Source organism: Chanos chanos, chromosome 9, assembly GCF_902362185.1.
Source record: "Chanos chanos chromosome 9, fChaCha1.1, whole genome shotgun sequence".
Lineage (NCBI taxonomy): Eukaryota > Metazoa > Chordata > Actinopteri > Gonorynchiformes > Chanidae > Chanos > Chanos chanos.
In genome coordinates, this window is record NC_044503.1 from 35643513 (window position 1) to 35661718 (window position 18206).

At 39.7% G+C, this 18206-nt stretch overlaps 2 non-coding genes across 2 annotated transcripts; both read right to left on the bottom strand.

The window, feature by feature from the left end:
- Window positions 1-2001: 2001 nt before the first annotated feature.
- Window positions 2002-2074, bottom strand: trnaf-gaa (transfer RNA phenylalanine (anticodon GAA)). The gene has a single exon. It is a non-coding gene; the product is annotated as a tRNA-Phe (tRNA).
- Window positions 2075-4675: 2601 nt separating this feature from the next.
- Window positions 4676-4748, bottom strand: trnak-uuu (transfer RNA lysine (anticodon UUU)). The gene has a single exon. It is a non-coding gene; the product is annotated as a tRNA-Lys (tRNA).
- Window positions 4749-18206: the final 13458 nt, after the last annotated feature.

The window sequence follows — 18206 nt, forward strand, 5'->3', positions numbered from 1 at the left end:
GAAGTTGAAGTGCTGACTGTGTCGTGGGAATAGCGCCGCGATGTAAGACGCCTTAACTGCTTCAGAAACCAACATACTCTCACTTTTCTGCGGCTTCGGCTTATAAAGGATTAATGAAATACCTACAACACAGACGGAATTACCACACATTCATATGGCTTTTGTTGTTTTCAAATAACAAGTAGTAAGTCACATCTGGGTTTTATACTGAGGTAAAGTAAAAATGCCATGGTTTAAAAGTGAGTTATAAATTCATCATCAGTAAACTGATAGTCGTGGTTGAGCAACGGAGAACAGAAAGGGCCTGAGTCATGTGCGTTCTCTTGACATAATATTAAAAAATCTATTCCAAAATTCCGCCAGACCACAGAAAACAAACTGAAGACTAGATACATATGTTATACCATTTGTTCAATTCTTGCGAAAGTAGAGATATCCTGATTTTGGTAGCTTTTAAAGTAGACACCAAAGTTAGGTTTACCACAAGTAAATAGTCTACACTATGCATACAGTCAGCCATAAGGGGAGGGTGTAAGTGATCAACAGCAATGAAGTTCGTTCTGTCTGTCTGTAACAGTAGTGTGTAGCGAAGGGTCCGTTTTACTTAACTTATACCTTAGACTACACCACCTTGGACCTTTCACCCAAAGATATTTTAACAAAGGAAGTTTCTACACACTGTTGTTACAAGGAAACAGACTCCCCTTTGGTTCTTTCAGCGACTGAATGCAGAGACGTGATTTTCAGAGTTAGAAACTGTAGCTTTTATTGAATTTTAGCACCGCAAAGAAAAATTACCAATAAGTTTCGATTTATTCAGGACACCATAAAGTATTATAAAAGGAGTTAAAAGGAATCAAAACCGACGGTATGTAAAAACGGAAAGTACATAGACTATAGTTATTGGTGACCTACAAGAGGCGCTATGAGGACGGAGACGAGGCATTGGCTGCGGAGGGAAACTAAGGGACTTACCAAAGGGGCCGTGACCTTACCACCACGGGTGCTCGTGCAGATCACTCACACTGCAGAATAAACTGCAAAAGTGCTCAGTGAAAGTTAACACAGCAAACAAGCAAGTGTGGACAAAAGTGTGGGTGCAGGGAACCTGCTATATAGAAATAGAAATAGAAAAAAAAAACATGAAAGTTAAATCAATATTGGTGCTGAAGAGTACAATTCAGTACATTTGGATTTTACCCTTTGCCACTGGCTGAGTCGCCTGGGGAGAAGTGGAGGGCGCGCGGGGTCTCAGCACAGGTCGGAAACCCCGACTGGGACTTCACAAAGGGGACCTAACAAGAAAGTAACAGGCAACCACACAGTCAAATAAAACAAACAACAAAGGCATTTGCAAAAAACATGTCAATCCAAATGAAATAGCTACAGCAGTTGATTCAGGACTACTGAGTACAGTTATTTCTTACCCATATTCTAAAGCCTAGCCACACTGACCATAGACACAAACAGAACAAACTGACCCAGCTGCATGCCATTCACCTTACCCCAACACCTGACAAAGACACCAAGGTGAGCCAAGAGGGCGGGTCCTTATTTGGCACCCTTCATATAGATGACCTTTAGACCACGGACATTTACATTTACATGATTTTCTTCTATCCCTAAGGGTGTATGCACTTCCTGCTTGAGTGCACTAGCTCCCCCACTGCACTGATCCTGCAATTACCCCCGCACACTACCACAAGTCCATCCTGTTACAGTGACAGTCCTAATAGTTTCTGTTTCTACACAGTAAGCTAGTAAAAGACAATGAAGTCTCCGTGATCTCTTACATACACTGTGAGCGATAAGCAGTGAATTCGTCCCCTGCATTTAACCCATCCAATAAATGAGTAGTGAGCACACATAACAGACGCAGGAGCAGTGGGCAGTATTCCTTGCGCCCGGGGAGCCTTGCTCAAGGGCACTTGGCCGTGCATGTTGGTGACTGGCAACCCTCCCGTCACGAGCCCAGTTCTCTAACCTTAACCAAGAAGAATGTGCCGAAACCCGGGATCGAACCAGGGACCTTTAGATCTTCAGTCTAACGCTCTCCCAACTGAACTATTTCGGCTGCGGAAACAGGTGAAACAGTCATTTTTAAACAGTAGTAGTTTGACAGTGAGGCAAAACAACGAACTATAAGCATAATAATAAACAAAGCAAAACAATAAAATATAGGCAAAGACAGTGGGCAAAACAGCAGCTGACAGCGCAAAGTATTATCCGGTCGATAAGTCAAGCTCACTCCCTCAACAGGACATTCTTCATCTCACTGCAAAAACCAGCCTTCTGGTACCTTCTTAGGCGCGTGTCTCACAGTTACCTCAGCTGGTTTGACACTAAGGCACGAAACTTGACTTGTGCTTTTGTGTGAGAACAACCGCCTGAATCACACTGGAGCAGCTTGCAGAAGTGTTAGGGAAGGAGCAAAGCAGAGAGAGAGAGAGAGAGAGAGAGAACTGTTCAGGTGAACGATCTTTTTGTCAAGTCTGGTTACTGGCTAATGAACTACGTAAAGGTGAAACCACATCCCTCCAAACCAAGCTTGTGAGAGGACAAAAGGGAGGTTGCGAACTGGATGGAAATGAAGCAGCCTACCTCCCTATCCATCTATCTATCTATCTATCTATCTATCTATCTATCTATCTATCTATCTATCTATCTATCTATCTATCTATCTATCTATCTATCTATCTATCTATCTATCCATACATAAATACATTCATACATACATACAAATACACAAAAACCGCTTTGTAGTAAACCTTTGAATCTGACTGCACAGTACAGTTGAAGAGTTCAGAACAAGTCTAAACCCATCATGAGTTTCTATTCTGGAAAACAACAACGATGCAAAATTTAAACCAAGGAGTGATCCACAACATGATAATTTACTGTGACTAATGTGAATCTGTGTTTCTGAATTCCAGTCCGAAAGACACACTTCACAGACACTTTCTGTTGTTGCTTGGTTGTAGGCCAGATGGTTCCATGTGTTTACCAGCGTTTAGTGACCACGTATTTGTCTCTGTCTTGTGTAGGAGTGAAGGGAAAGAACCAACTCTCCAAGAGTTCCCAGGGCTAAAATGAATAAAATTACCATTGTAGTGAGTAAACATACATCAGCCTAGCTCATTTTCAGTAACAATGTATAACAAAACACAACAGACCCCTTACAGTAACAAACTGCTTTTGCTGTATTACGGCTTCGATCACTAGAGGGCATCATAAGAGATTTTCAAGAATGCCGTGAGCTCTTTTACATGAATTATTTTGTAAACAAGAACTTGACGATTTCAAGATCTCTTACATAATTAAAAAAAAGGAACTAATGACATAAGAAGTGTGCATGTGAATTCATACATACACTCTTGAAACTATTAGAGTTGGATTTTAGCATGATGCTGCCAGTAACCTTGACTACCAACCTACAGTTTTAAAAACATTTCTCCCGAGGCCTTCTTCGACTCATCCGTCATTTATGGTGTATTTGATACTGAGTATTATTCCATATGTGGCAGGGAAGGTGCCTAGTCAAAGCTAGGTCTATGTCATATTTTTTGGACGAAATTATAGCAGTTGTTGTCGCCCTTTTTGTCATTTCTGAAATATTATATCCAGGATTTTATCGTTATACCGTTATATATATACCATATGTGATCTCCCATTCAGTCCCACTTAGTTTAGTGTTTTGTTCTCAGTCAGACTCTCCAATTTGTGAGTGCCCACTTTTTTTTCTTCTTTTTTTTTTTTTGGTTTTGAAAGAAGATTAGTTACTGAGATGTCGGCAAAGTTTTCCAACTCCTGAGAAAGACATGTTGGCTTTGCCAGCTTTTCGTCTCATTAATTTTTTTAAATGATATTAGCCCAATTTCATTTTTCTGCTCAGGTCATAGATTCACAATTTTTGGGACAAACCTCAGGGACAAACTGTTGTAGCTCGTCTGTTCATAGCTATTTCTCTCTTACTTAGAGACAGTATTGAGCAGTACTTGGGCTTGGACTAATCTCGAGCGGCAACAGCCGAGGCTACAGAACTACAGAACTCCCATTAGAACTGTCTGTGATTTACAGACAATGATTTGTTTACGACTCAAACGATTTTATATGCGTTTGTTCTGTACTGCAAGACTGTACACAGACAATCAATGACAGATTGAGTATAGACGACAAGTACGGAGAAGACCGACAGAGCTGGGGAACATTCAAAGACGGAGTGGAGGGTGGGGGCGCCTTTCTGAATGAGTCTGGAAAGAGTAAACCGTATATTTTGGATAGATCAAGTGTGGTCTTCACGGATGTAGGTATTTATCGGAGAGTGGACAATGCGGCACTGAACATCAGGACATGTCTCATAATGTTCACCGTATCCAGTAGCATAAACAGCGCACGAGTAACCAGTTTATCGTTCGTACGCAAGTGATGTCCGCTTTATTTTATCGTGATAATACCAAGCTCAACCCGTTTTGAAAGCATATGATGCACACCTGGTTATATGATCCTCTGACTTTTCATAGTAGTTCACTCGAAGTCTCAACGAACACTTGCAGAGAGACACACTATGTGGCACCATAGAAGGAATTATCTACAGACTTATTCTAGCAGCATTTTCAGTGACATTTCAGAGTATTTTCAAGGTGTAGGAGTTTTCAATAAAGCGAAAAAGTCCAAACGCCCGAACAGGGACTTGAACCCTGGACCCTCAGATTAAAAGTCTGATGCTCTACCGACTGAGCTATCCGGGCTCTCACATGGGTCGTCACCCACTGTCCCAGGGCTAGAATCCTTTGATACTTGATAACTGTCTTAGTTCTTTTGACATAAACACACATCATTATATCTCAATGCTACACTCTGCATACTTACACAACACTTTTACACTATACACTATTCATACACAACACAACACTTTTACACTGTACACTACATACACGCATACAACACCACACTTTTCAAATGTCCTCTTCCTGTTGCTTCCTCTGATTGTCTGTGTGACTTCCATCTTCACTCATTCTACATTTGGGCCATCCGCAGGAGAATTTAACCAATCAGAGACATCTTCTTCAGTGCTCAAGTAATATGTAATAGTTTATAAAATTGCAGCGTAATTAAGAAGACGAAGATTTAATTATAGCAGTATACTAGACAAATAAATCTTTGAATACATTCTATTTACTGTAGTTGTACAATTCTAGTCAAAACTGCGCTTGTGATATACGAATTGTGTTAAGATCTGAAAATACTGGATGCGAGGCTTTTGCCCCTCTAAAGATATATAGCTTGGCATATATTAGCACACTGGTGTGACTTTTCACTCAAAATGCAAATTACCTGCTGAGACGGCTTAATGCCATATTGAGAAACACATAAAAACAATGTCGTTTAGTCTCTATTACATCCTAGAGGGGAATAAGTTTACGGGTAACAATGAATGAATCGAAAGGACAACATCAATATTCGAACCAATTTTTACAGTTTCCGCAGAATTAAGGAGCCAACTCTCTCACTGTTCTTCTTGCAGAAAGTTGTTCGTGAATCATAGACTTTAGGACCGTTTAATTTTTATATTGTATATAAAAAAACTAAATCAGCGCATACATTACTCTCTCCCGAATGAAAATTAAAGAACATGTAGGTCGAAAAATGAATAATGCTCATATACGACAACTAATCCGACCTGATAAAATAATCTGATAATCAGAATTTTGATAAGCAGTCAAAGTTATACTCAGTACCTCTTTAACTCTCTGGTTCAGTGTCCAACCCCAACGGAATGCCGGGACATTTGCAGTAAACGTATAAAGACGTATCTCTGCACAGAGTGGTTTCTTTCACCGTAATTATTTCACCGTAGTAATTTGAGCCCTTAGTCTGTTCTGCTAGACTGGAGTGCTGTTCTATTTTACAGAGCAAACCGACGAGCGCTCACACACACACACACACACACACACACACACACACATAGCGAGACAGACAGAGAGAGAGCGCTATTCTCGCTCTGAACCCCCCCCCCCCTCAGGTTGAGCAAAATCAGCCCTTATTGTCGTCCCATCCTTATACAAGTATACAGTCGCACGACGCAGTGCACTATAGCAGTCAAGGAGACAAGGACAGTGTACGCAGGATTACGCACATACAGTGCCCTGTTTCAGAGGGAGAGAGACAGAGTGTGGGAGAGGGAGAGAGAGAGAGAGAGAGAGAGAGAGAGAGAGAGAGAGTGCAGCCCGTCATTATCAGACTGCTTACAAATTCTGGAGATGTGTGTGCACTTAGTTATTTTGGCTGTCGTCATAAAAGCTCGTGAGTGACAAATTCTATTACGAATAAGTATTTCCTCTTTTACTGATTCTAATGTTAGCACGTCCTAAAACTTCCTTACGCTTTTTGCTGTTACGATAACTTTCAAAATGGATCATGCACATCACTGTCACCACACGTTCACTACATCTATGTATGAAATATACATATGTATGTATGTATGCATGTATGTATGTACGCCAGTTTGTTTGAATAAACCTCTATTTTGTTTCCTATTTTATTTGTAGAGTTGGCCGACTGTTTGTTCCGTCATGAAAGCTTGGTGTATGGAAAGGCTGGCGGAGACGTGACTCTCCACAGTCAAGTTGCTGGCGCGCGACGTGTTGTTGATTCTATCTACTGGTATTATCAGAGTACCGAGGGAAAAATACAACCATTAAGTCGTTTTGATCGGACTTTCATTGAACAAGATCGTTACAGTGGAAAGGCACCAGGAGAATCGAATCATACATCTCTCACCATTCACGATGTTACGGTGAGAGACTCCGGGATATATTTTTCTGTTACGAAAGATGCCACGAAAATGGTTCCTGGTCCTCTTCACTACTTGGTTGTAACAGGTATGACTAACTCATCTTCTAATTTTTCAGTAAGTTTGTATTATTTAAATAAAACACATTAAACACAAAGGGATCCCTATTCTCATGAACCATTCTTTTAGCGAACGGCGATAAACAAAATTTAGCATCCTTGTGTACAAGGAAGCCTTCAATAGCTAAAGGTGTGTGGAACTGCTAAACTGGCACTTAGTAGATATAAATAAATTAAAATATCTTTACAAATATTCATATATGTATATTTGTATGGTTATTTGCATGTATGTTTGTATGTGTGTATGTATTTAAAAGATCAAATTATCACACACACACACACACACACACACACACACACACACACACACACATGCACACATACCCATCCTCTTTCTCTTTCCCTCATTCACAGACCCTCGAATCTCCCCTGTCCAGCGTGTGTTTGGTGGTACCCAGCCTGATGGATCCAGTGTGTTTCTATGTGAACTGAGGGGTGGGGGACCAGGCTGGAGTGATCCATTCTGGGAGATGGAGAAACATATGTTACAGAGAGAGGAGGAAACAGGGAGAAGGATAGATGTGGACGGGTCATTTGTTCAGTGGTCTGTCACCACACTCCCCAAAGCGCAGAGCACACACACAGTGAAGTGTGTGTGTCGCCATAATGAGACAGGAGCCCTCATCCAGTCAGCCAGTGTACGCATGGGTAAGAAACTGATTTCTTTATGTCTCCTCTAATATCTATCAAATCTGTCTCTTGTGCCTTTTAACACACACACACACACACACACACACACACACACACACACACACATATGAATACAGAATGCTTTTTTACTGGTCTGTTTGGAACATTTAAGTGCTGCTACATCAGTCTGCAGACACTCTGATAATGTGATTTAATGAATGACTGTTGAATGTGTGTGTGTGTGTTTGTGTGTGTGTGTGTGTGTGTGTGTGTGTTTGCTTTGCTTTGTTTTGTTTTTGTTTGTTTGTTTATTCGTGATTTCAGCAAAAAGTTCATATATTTCTACGAGTTCCTGTAAGAGGATGATGGTTCTGGGTTCTCTGTGTGGTCTCCTGCTTCTCATCACTGGAGTCTTCACAGCGTTCTGGGCTCAGAGGTTCTACAAGAGCAGGAGCAATCGGACAACACCAGACCCAGTACAACCTGAATAAAACCGTTTTTGTTCTATGTCGCTGTTTAACATGCAACAGTAATTGTGTAGGGAAAATGAACAGCATGCGTTGGTAAGACCATAAGATTAGACTTTCTTTCACTGTGGTCAGAGGTGAGAGTTTCCGGTGAGAACAACAACACCGAGTTTTGCATCAGACAAGGTGACTGCTATAATGTGTTGCTAGAAGATTCTGTGTGAACCTTCTGCGTTATGCCTGCCGCTAGAAAGCACTATTCAGAGAATTTGCTACGCCACCTTTAACAAATACGAATTATAATTAAAATGATACTCATAATCTATTCATCAGAAAAGATTGCAGTGCTCAGTCGTAACTGTTGTTCCAATATCTCCTTTGCATAGAATGTCACTCACTTGACTGCAGTCACTTATTTATTTTGTCATCTGGAAAGTAAATAAATAAATAAATAAATAAAAACACAATGTTTTGGAATTTTATTTATGAAACTTATTTTCTTGTTTATTTCTTTGAATGTCTCAGTGTTTTTCTTGGATAGATAAATTGCTGTTCACTGACTTTGCTTCTCAAAATCTTCCGCTGACCTATATTGTTGCATCTTTAAAAATAACTGTTGAGGCAAATGGAAGAGAAGTGTGTCATTAATGAGGACAGTGGTTTCACTGAGTTTGTTCTTGTCTTTATTTAGACCTCTGTGAAGAACATTGTGGTTGGGGGTCCTTAACTTCTCTATTACGGAAAGTAACGCTTTTGTACATAAAAGACGTGTTTCTGAGCAAGTGAAGGCAGATGGCTGGAATACTGTAAACGAACTTTCTGTTTACACTCGTTCAGCTAAGCAACTCAGAATGGCTCCATTGTGAAGGAAGAATGATTTCAATATCGATTTTCACCATTGGAGAGTGCTTCTATATACATCTTTTTAGGGTCGAGATGTTTTGCTTTGGTTTATAGACGTTACGTTTACCTGACAGTTTTTTGTTGTTGTTGTTGTTGGTTTGTTTGTTTTCTTCGGCTAAGCCATCGTTTGGGTCTGGCCAGATTAATTAAGTGCATAGTGAAATTTAAAACTGGTGATGTAACGAATGTTTCAACAAATCAGCTAGGTACATACTGGGCCTGTTAACATTTCTGTATAATTGTGTAGGCTTATCTTTGCCATGAATGTTTGTGTTTTGTCGCAGCACTGTGAAGAACTTTGCAAATGTTCATTGTCAGAACAGGTTGCAGGAATAAGGAATGATATTTTATCAATGTAGTCGTGTTTATTCGTTTTCTCGTCTGTTCACAGTGACCTATAGGTGACCTATATAGTGACCTATACCACAACGGATTTTCAATGTCTGATTTTCTTTTTGATTTTTTGGTTTTCCGGCAAAGCTAACTGACAGTCAGAATTTACCTACTGAGCACGACATATCAAGGTTTCAAATTTCTGCCGTTGTTGCACTGTGAACTTTAAAAAAAAAAAGTGTGGCTAGGATCAGAGTCAGGGTCGGGCTGTTGGTTTCCTGCTCTTTTTGCTGATTTGAGCAAAGTTTCTTTTGATGTCTTTCCACCTTTCTGTTTTTAGAAAGTGTGGTCTGGGGTGTCGGTTTTCTGCAAACAAAACAATGGCAAAGTTTTCAAGCTAAGCAGGATGTCACTCCAGAGCAATATAGAGTTGATAAGTTCTGCCCAAGCTTGCTGAATTATCGAAGAAAAGTATGACTTCCAAAAACTAGCATTAAGATTTATAATATTGGTTATTTAATGTCGCAAAATTTTTGACACTTCAGAGAATGGAGAGTATTGTATTTTGCGGATTGTATTTCAGCGAATACGTATTGTGAAGCTATGTATTGTGAGACGCGTAAAAAACAGAAGCTAACAGCAAATGATTTTCATGCAGTTTAAAAAGGAAGTGATATTCGCCAATAATTACTCCAACATTAAATATTTAACAAGACAAAATACTCTTTGCAGTGTTCGTTTCAGTATGTCTTGGGGTTCAACGCACTCAACGTAATTGTTTTTAGAGATTCTTACTAGGGTTAAGCAAGAGAGAAACAAAACAAACAAACAAACAAAAAAAATAACAAGCAAAAAAAGTCATGAATGAATCCTGATTGTTGGGCCACAATCTAAAAGGCCCACACATCGTGGTTAAGCCGTTTACAATGTAATGAGCCCTGTGGGTAAATTCAGTGTTAGTTCTTCGAGAATGTTCTTCGTGGTTTTGTACAACCCAGAAAGTCTGCTGATTAAGCGTGTCCGGTGCGACTTTGCTCAGTTTCAGAGGAAAATGTCTTTACGCATTTCGTACTCAGAGGCGCACTGGAGCTGTCACGTGCAACACACACTGTCGGGCTTTCAACCCCAACCTGTTAAGAAAAAAAGAAATTGTATTCATTTCTGACACATGCTGTTGTAAGAACATCGGCTTCATGATTCCAGCCACTTTAATTCTGCTCTCTACCTCGCTAGTAGGTCAGTCCTTTTCACTTTTGCTTCAATTTTCTAAACACTCTTTGGTGAGAATGGGTGAGCAACTTTGCCGAATTTGGCGGAGTTTATATTCTCTAAAATAAAAATGTTGAACTATAACTAAAGCCCTTGCCAAACGTAGGCTATCTAATTGCAATTTAATCCGTATTGATTTTCCAACATTCTTATTTGCAATTTTCTCTTCTTAGAAGCAGGTCGTTTAATCATTTCCAAGCCGGGCAGAAACGTCTCCATAAGTTGCGCTTGCTCTACAGGACAAACCTGCCGTATCCAACACACTTGGACTAGAGTGGATAAGATCGGAACAATGGAGGTGATTGACACCGACTGTCCAAACACGCAGTGTCGGTTTTCCAGTAAAACAATAAATGATTCTGAAATCCAACTGACTGTGTCGGGAGTGGAACTGGGCGACACGGGACGCTATTACTGCGGAGAGAAGATAACCACAAACCTTAACTTTAGGGGTGAAGGCACGATGTTACATGTTGGAGGTGAGTAAAAGCACTATTATAATTATGGTCTTTACTATACGTTACAGTCAAAGCGAAATGAATCAATATTAAATGGATGAAGTAAGAAATGTTTAAGTTTAAATAACATGAAAAAGGAGGACATTTTGCACAAAGGAGACTTTTGCTGTAAACAAATCCAACAAATACGAATAATGGAAAACCTAGGGTAAATTTTCCTGCCCCAAATATTGTCACCAAAATACTCATAGGATCATCATCATCATCATCATCATCATCATCATCATGACTATGTGTTTCAAGCTGAAACAAAATTTACAGTGAAATATAACGTAGGCTAAGTGTTGTTGAACTAATATGAAATGTTCTGTCATGTTCTTTTTAAATCTGTGCACAACTTTTGCGTAAAATCAGGTTGAAAATAAAAAGTCCAAGCATATGAAAGCTACAGCTTCAGCCCTGTAATGTGATCACACTACACGTATGTATAGAAATGCACCTCAGTGGAGAGGAGAAAGCAGTAGTTAATTCTTTATAGTATTTGTCAAAATGTTCGATCAAAAACGCTGTACTAACAAGCGAAGAGGTTTGGAAAATGTCCTGAGCTGTAATAGAACGACTTTTCCAAGTTGAGAAACGATATGTGTGTGTGTGTGTGTGTGTGTGTGTGAGTGTGTGTTATTTGCAGAGATCAAGGACGATGATAGTAATAGTAACTAATCAGTTAAGTGTTGTGTTTTAGAGCGGGATGTCTGGACGAAAGACAGCAAAGTGTCATTGCTATTTGAACGGTTAAACTATTCGCCTGAACATCAAACAAAACCAAAACGCCACGCAGAAATGAGTTGCCTAGTGACCGGCCTGGGTGCTCCAGTGACGGACATCATTTGGGTGTCAAAGGGTGGAAAGAAACGAACTGGTCAGATTTTGGAACTAAAAGAAACAAGAAGTGGGTGAGTAATTTACAGCTAAAGGTTTGCAGTTCTCCACTTTACATTATTAATTCTATGATTCATTTTCTTCACATTTGGCCTTTAATTTGTCCATAACTGAATATGTTAATTAGTAACATGTAAACATGTAAATCATTTACTAATGAGTCAAATAGATAAAGATACTGATGCATGAAAGACAGTTCAGCCATTCATCAAGAATAGTTTCTGGATAAAAGGATGTTTTCAACTGAGAACACTTTTGCTTGATTTTGGGCTCAAAATATTTTTTTTTTAGCAGGTTTCAAGTGTTGAGTCAGTTGCGAGTCCCAGTTCCCACCAGTTATCAGTTCTACCATATCAACTGGGACCAAGACCAGGACACAGGTTCCTATGACTATGAGTACAGCTATGGTTTCCAGTATGAGCACAGGGACCAGGAGACAGATGAATGGTGGTGTGAGGTTGATGCTGGAGACAATAAGACTCATAAGAGCAACATGACCTCATTTAACAAGAGACACAGAGAAGGTACTGGTAAAAATCCATATCCACCCAATCACCCACACACACAAACACACACATACACACTCACAGGCACACACACACATACACCCACACACACACACACTCACAAGCACACATTAAATATGAATAATTGGTCACACTGGTTTGTTCAGTATGATGAGTGAAATATTTGTATTTGAACATATACATGATATACTGCTTTACATTCAATGATATACCGTCTTATTTTAATGCAGTTCTGTATTTCCTGTAGTGTCAGGGTGGTGTGTTACTCTGTCCTATGCAGCCATGGCACTCAGTGCAGTGTGTGTGATTCTCCTCCTTATACTCATCTCTCATTGGCTGTGTAACCTGTCCACGGGTGAGTTCTTCTAGACATAAGTATATGGACATACTGATATTATACAAATCATCTCCTAATTTTGCAGGGTTTTTTTCAGTTGCTAGCAAGCATTGGTCAATACTCAAGCCACTTTTTCAAAACTCTTAATACGGTCTTCATTACCAACAGACATCTTGGCCAGTTAACCTCACCTCCAAAACTCACCCAAACCACCAAACACCTCACACGTGTATCAAAATAAGCTTGCTCGACCATAAAACCGGCAACAATTCTCAGTCAGAAAGCATACCTTATCACTCATAACACATTGACCTAAAAGAAAAAAAAGACAAACACTAACAACAGGAAATTTTATCTTTGAAGTTTGAACTATTTTTCACATATATCAGTATGGAACAAGAATAACGCATTTTCACTTTTTCACTCTATAGCTTGCATATAGTAATTTTACTTGTCAAAATAAAACACTGGAACAAAAGACTAACTTCTGAAATTCCAGGACTGTAATAATAATTACTTAAAAAAACAACAACATGTACAGTATAATGAGTCATACTGTCGACTACTGTCAGGGTTCTAGTCCTCCCTCTCTCCTGCATTTGGCCACAAGTTTTCATCAACATCACATGGGTTTGGAATGATTATTAGTTCATTTCATGGTAAATACTGTGCTAAGATTTTCCATATATTTCAATACGGTTAGTACAGAAATGCATGGATTTTGGGAGAAGTGGTCATTGAGTGTATTTGTGTGAAAGCAATGAAAAATGATTGACGGTTTGGTCCGCATAGACTTCTTTTTCACTGACCGTGTGAAGAATTTTGACACTGTGAGTTCAGCTTTGACCAATCCATGTTGCCAATCAAAAAAAAAAAAAAAAATTGCTGTAATCAAAGTTCCAGGCAGGACAGAGGAAAGAAACCTCACAAACTGTGACTGTGTGTTTCAGATACAGAATACTCAGTGACCAACACAGCACCTTTACCACAGACTGAGGTAAGTTTCTTCCACAGAGAACCTAATGCTGGTGTGCGTGAGAAAACAAGGGAGACAGAGGAAAGGAAAGAAAGAGAGGGAGAGAGGAGGGGGGAGAACACGGATTGAAAACAGTTTCCTTTTCTTTTTCTTTTACTTTTTTTTAATCATTCCACAGGACACAGATGAGATGACAGAAGTAATCTACACACATCTCAGTTTCAAACAACCATCGGGGTCAGCGGGGTCGCTGTCTGCTAGACGACACAGAGAGAGACACATCAACACAGAGGAAGAGACCCAGCTGTACAGTCAAGTCAAATGTGGGTAGTTCTGTTTTCAAGAGAAGATGGACGGACGGACGGACGGACGGACGGGCGGGGGGGGGGGGTATGCTTATGAGAACACTCTCAACTCTTTCGCTGTATTGTGACATTAGGACTATGTCATCATCATTTGTAAGACATATCTGTCATGTATTTCGAAAAGGACACATTTCATATTCTCCTTAATGTGTGTAATCTATGTGTATATTATTGTTGTCTATGGCAATGTCTATACATTTCATTTTATCAATCCCTGTCTCACTGCATATGCACCCCGCCCCCCGCCCCCCCCCCCAAAAAAAAAGAAACAAAACAAAACAAACAAGCAAACAAACAAAAAATAAATAAATTGATTAATATATAAATAAATACATTTTTAAAAAACAGCAAAAGAAAAAAAAAACTCAAGTTTGGATTTATATTTGCATTTTTTCTGGGGGTTTTTTGTTTTGTTTTGTCTTTGCTTTGCTTTATTTTGTTTTGTTTTGTTTTTGAATGAAAAGAATGAAATCTGTCTTGCTTGATTTATCTAAGATCGTGAGTTCTGTCATCTCATGAACGACAAAATAGCTTGATTATCGGCAAGTTCAGGCAACAAGCCATTCTTTTGGCCAAAGTGGCGGTTTGTCGCGACACCTGCTGGTGAATTATGATGATCACGATATTAGGGCGCAACTATTTCCCTTTTATTTTATTTTTATATATATATATATATATTTTTTTTTTTTCTTTTGGGGGGCGGAGGCTCTGAAGCTGACTACAAAAGATTTAAACAAGCGGACAATTTTGTCAGTAGTTCATTGTGACAGATGATATTCATTTTCTAAATTCAACGAAATTATATGCTGTAGATTATTATCATTATTATTATAATAATTATTATTGTTGTTGTTGTTGTTTTTTGCTAATAAAAATCATAATTATAATAAATAAAAAAATAGCATCTTAAAGTCTGGCTACATGTCCTAAGACATTCACTGATCCCCATTAATATCGAAATATTTTATTTTAAAGTCAAGTGAAGCAAAAAGATGATTCATATTCATGTTTCAGCTGGGTTTGGTTCAGTTTTTTGTTTTTTATATTAAGATGGGGTCCTTCTCAATTCAGTGGCGTAGCCAGAAATTTATTTTCGGACGGGCCTCGGCAAAAGTGAGCGGACACAACTTTCACTCACAGTCCATCACTAGTGTACGGATTCTTTATACTGCTGAACTGAATGACTGCTCGGACAACCCATATTGCAACTGTAGAGTATTCAATAACCAAGCCAGTCCACTCTTCCGTCAATAACCAAGGCCGTGCACTCTTCTGTCAGTAACCAAGCCAGTCTACTCCTCTGTCAATAACCAAGCCAGTCCACTCCTCTGTCAATAACCAAGCCAGTCCACTCCTCTGTCAGTAACCAAGCCAGTTCACTCTTCTGTCAATAACCAAGCCAGTTCACTCTTCTGTCAATAACCAAGCCACTCCACTCCTCTGTCAGTAACCAAGCCAATCCACTCTTCGTTAGTTTGAATATGTAGTAAACCACGAAATACTGCCATATGATGGCCATAGAAGGGAGCTGGATCCTCAGACAACTAAATGTAGTTGTAGTTTATTTACAAAATATGAGCCAGTGTCTTTTCGAACGTCATTTTTACCGTATTTAAATTTGATTTTTTTAAGCTCATAATGAATTTAGTGGATCACAACTGAAGCCTAGCTGTTTAAAGCTCATCTAGCTGTGGAGTAGCGCGTCACTGTTTAAAGCAGTGTAGTGCGAATACCTTACGGAGCAAAATACAAAGAGTGCAGTTGTAGCACCGGTGAACTGTTGATGTGGGAATAAAGATGTCTCTTGCGGTTACTAGCGTGCATGCTGTCTACTAGTTAAACTCTCTTGTTTCATACCTACCTGATTGTAATGGATGGACGTTGTAACGCGGGGTTCTGACGGGACTGTCCGGCGTTTCTCTCTGGACTGCGTCTAAAACTATATTTTGAGCGAAAGGCATTTTTCTAGACGACATTTTTCTGGCTTTACACTTTCTTTTCTTTCTAGCTTTGTTGTCAGAAAAAAATATCAGCCACAGTTTAGTTGATATTGTTTTTTTGTTTTTATTTATTTCATCTGGCCCCGACATTGGCCCACCGCCTCTTCTTCTTTGCCCGGCACCAACCTCCGTCAAAAGCTGCTTCCTTTGCTTATGGCGTGAAGTGTTAACAGTCCTTGTACTTCACCGTTTCCTGTGGCAGGTTTCATTTGTGTTCCATTGGATGTTGGTTCATTGCGTTACTCCTCTTAGCCCGGGACTACACCAGACTACATTAAAGACATGTGATGTCTTATTCTGTTACTGCCTAATAAAGACTTTGACTGTACAAGTATTGTATTTGTAACGAAACTGAATTAAACTGTGATTAATTTCTGCAGTGCTGTAGTTTTACTTAGTAACAACACCATTTCGTATGGGAGCCAAGTGATGTTCTGCATATAAGTGAAAAAGTGTTACACCATAATTTTTGCTGTGTTATGTACTAGTACTGCTTCTCTATGTGTGGTGTGTGTTTGGGACGTGTCTGCGTGTTCGGGGAGTGTTAATGGTCAGTCGCTGAGAGGAAATTCACAAAGAAGCTTCGTTTTTTGTTTGTTTGTTTTAGAGAGAGAGAGAGAGAGAGAGAGAGAGAGAGAGAGAGAGAGAGGGAGAACTGTTGCACTGTCAAAAGACGTTACCTGTTCGTGTTGAGTGACTTTTAAGCTCGGTTACGATGCAATCAGCAGTGTAATTTGTTGACACATATAAACTTAAAATAGCTAAAAATAAAAGACATGAAGAGCTCCTGGCTTTTTATTCTTGGAAATCAGCCCTATAAGAAAGCACCGTTAACTGCCCGCGAGCATGGAGCTTGGATCCCAAAAGGTTCTCGCGATACTACACATTTGCGTCAAACTGCCTAGTTAAAGGTTGTACTTTTGGGGCAGACTTCAAGGGTTAAAGCTTAACCGTGAGGTTTAACTTTCACGCTTGAGCATACAGACGCGCGTAAGTGCGTAATATGAGTAAAAACAAAGAGTCATTTGTCTTTGGTGGTGAATTTACCTCAAGCCTTCGCCTCTGCCAAGTAAAATTTCAGTTTTGACTGATCTTCATATAATTTCACTTTGGAAACGCCTGGGAGACTTTTCTGTGCTCATGCCTCGCTCTGTCATAGGAGCTAGAGCTAGCAGAATGTCAGTAAGAATATATAGATACATGTAGAGGTCTGGATCACATGCTAGTCAGAAACTGAAAGTTTGTCTTCACGCTTCGCACATGCAAGCTGTAGCAGTGCCAATGGTATAGTGAAATGCACTCCTGTCCAGGATAACTAGAAAAGATTTGGAAAGATTTGCATTGCGTTTAAACAAAACACACCTCCCCCAAACTAGATGTTATACCCCCGCCCCCTCCCCCCTCCCCCCCGACACACACAGCGCGAGAGAGACAGAGAGAGAGAGAGAGAGAGAGAGAGATCATAGAGCCCGTCATTAGTGTAGCCAATTACTTCAAAAATGTGCACGCTCTTGGTAATTTTGACTGTCATCATGAAAGCACGTGAGTGACTAATTATATTAAAAAAAAAAAAAATCCCTCGACGCAATTCTATAATAGCGCTTTTTCCTTACTCTTTTTGAGGCTGATTACCATAACTGTCACCATCATAGACCCTAGAAATCCCGGACACTGCGCTATTAATCCGTCTACAGTATTTGTCTGACTATCTGTTTGCTGGCATTGTTTGCTTTGTTTAAAAATCTCTTTGTTTCATTCTCTATTTTTCCTCGGTTTTAGAGGTGAACGAATGTCTGCTCCGTCATGACAGCTACGTGCACGGAGAGGTTAGTAGAGATGTCACTCTTCACAGTCAAGTTGCTGGGGGCTCACGGGTTATTGCATCTATCTACTGGTACCATCAGAGTATCGGCGGAGAAATCCAGCTCGTGTGTCATTTTACGCAATATTTCACCAAACAGGAACGTTACAGTGGAAAGATACCCGGAAAGTCGAATCGTACATTTCTTACGATTCACAGTCTTACAGTGAAAGACTCTGGGATGTATTTTTCGGTTACGATGGATGGAATAAACATATCTCCTGGTCCT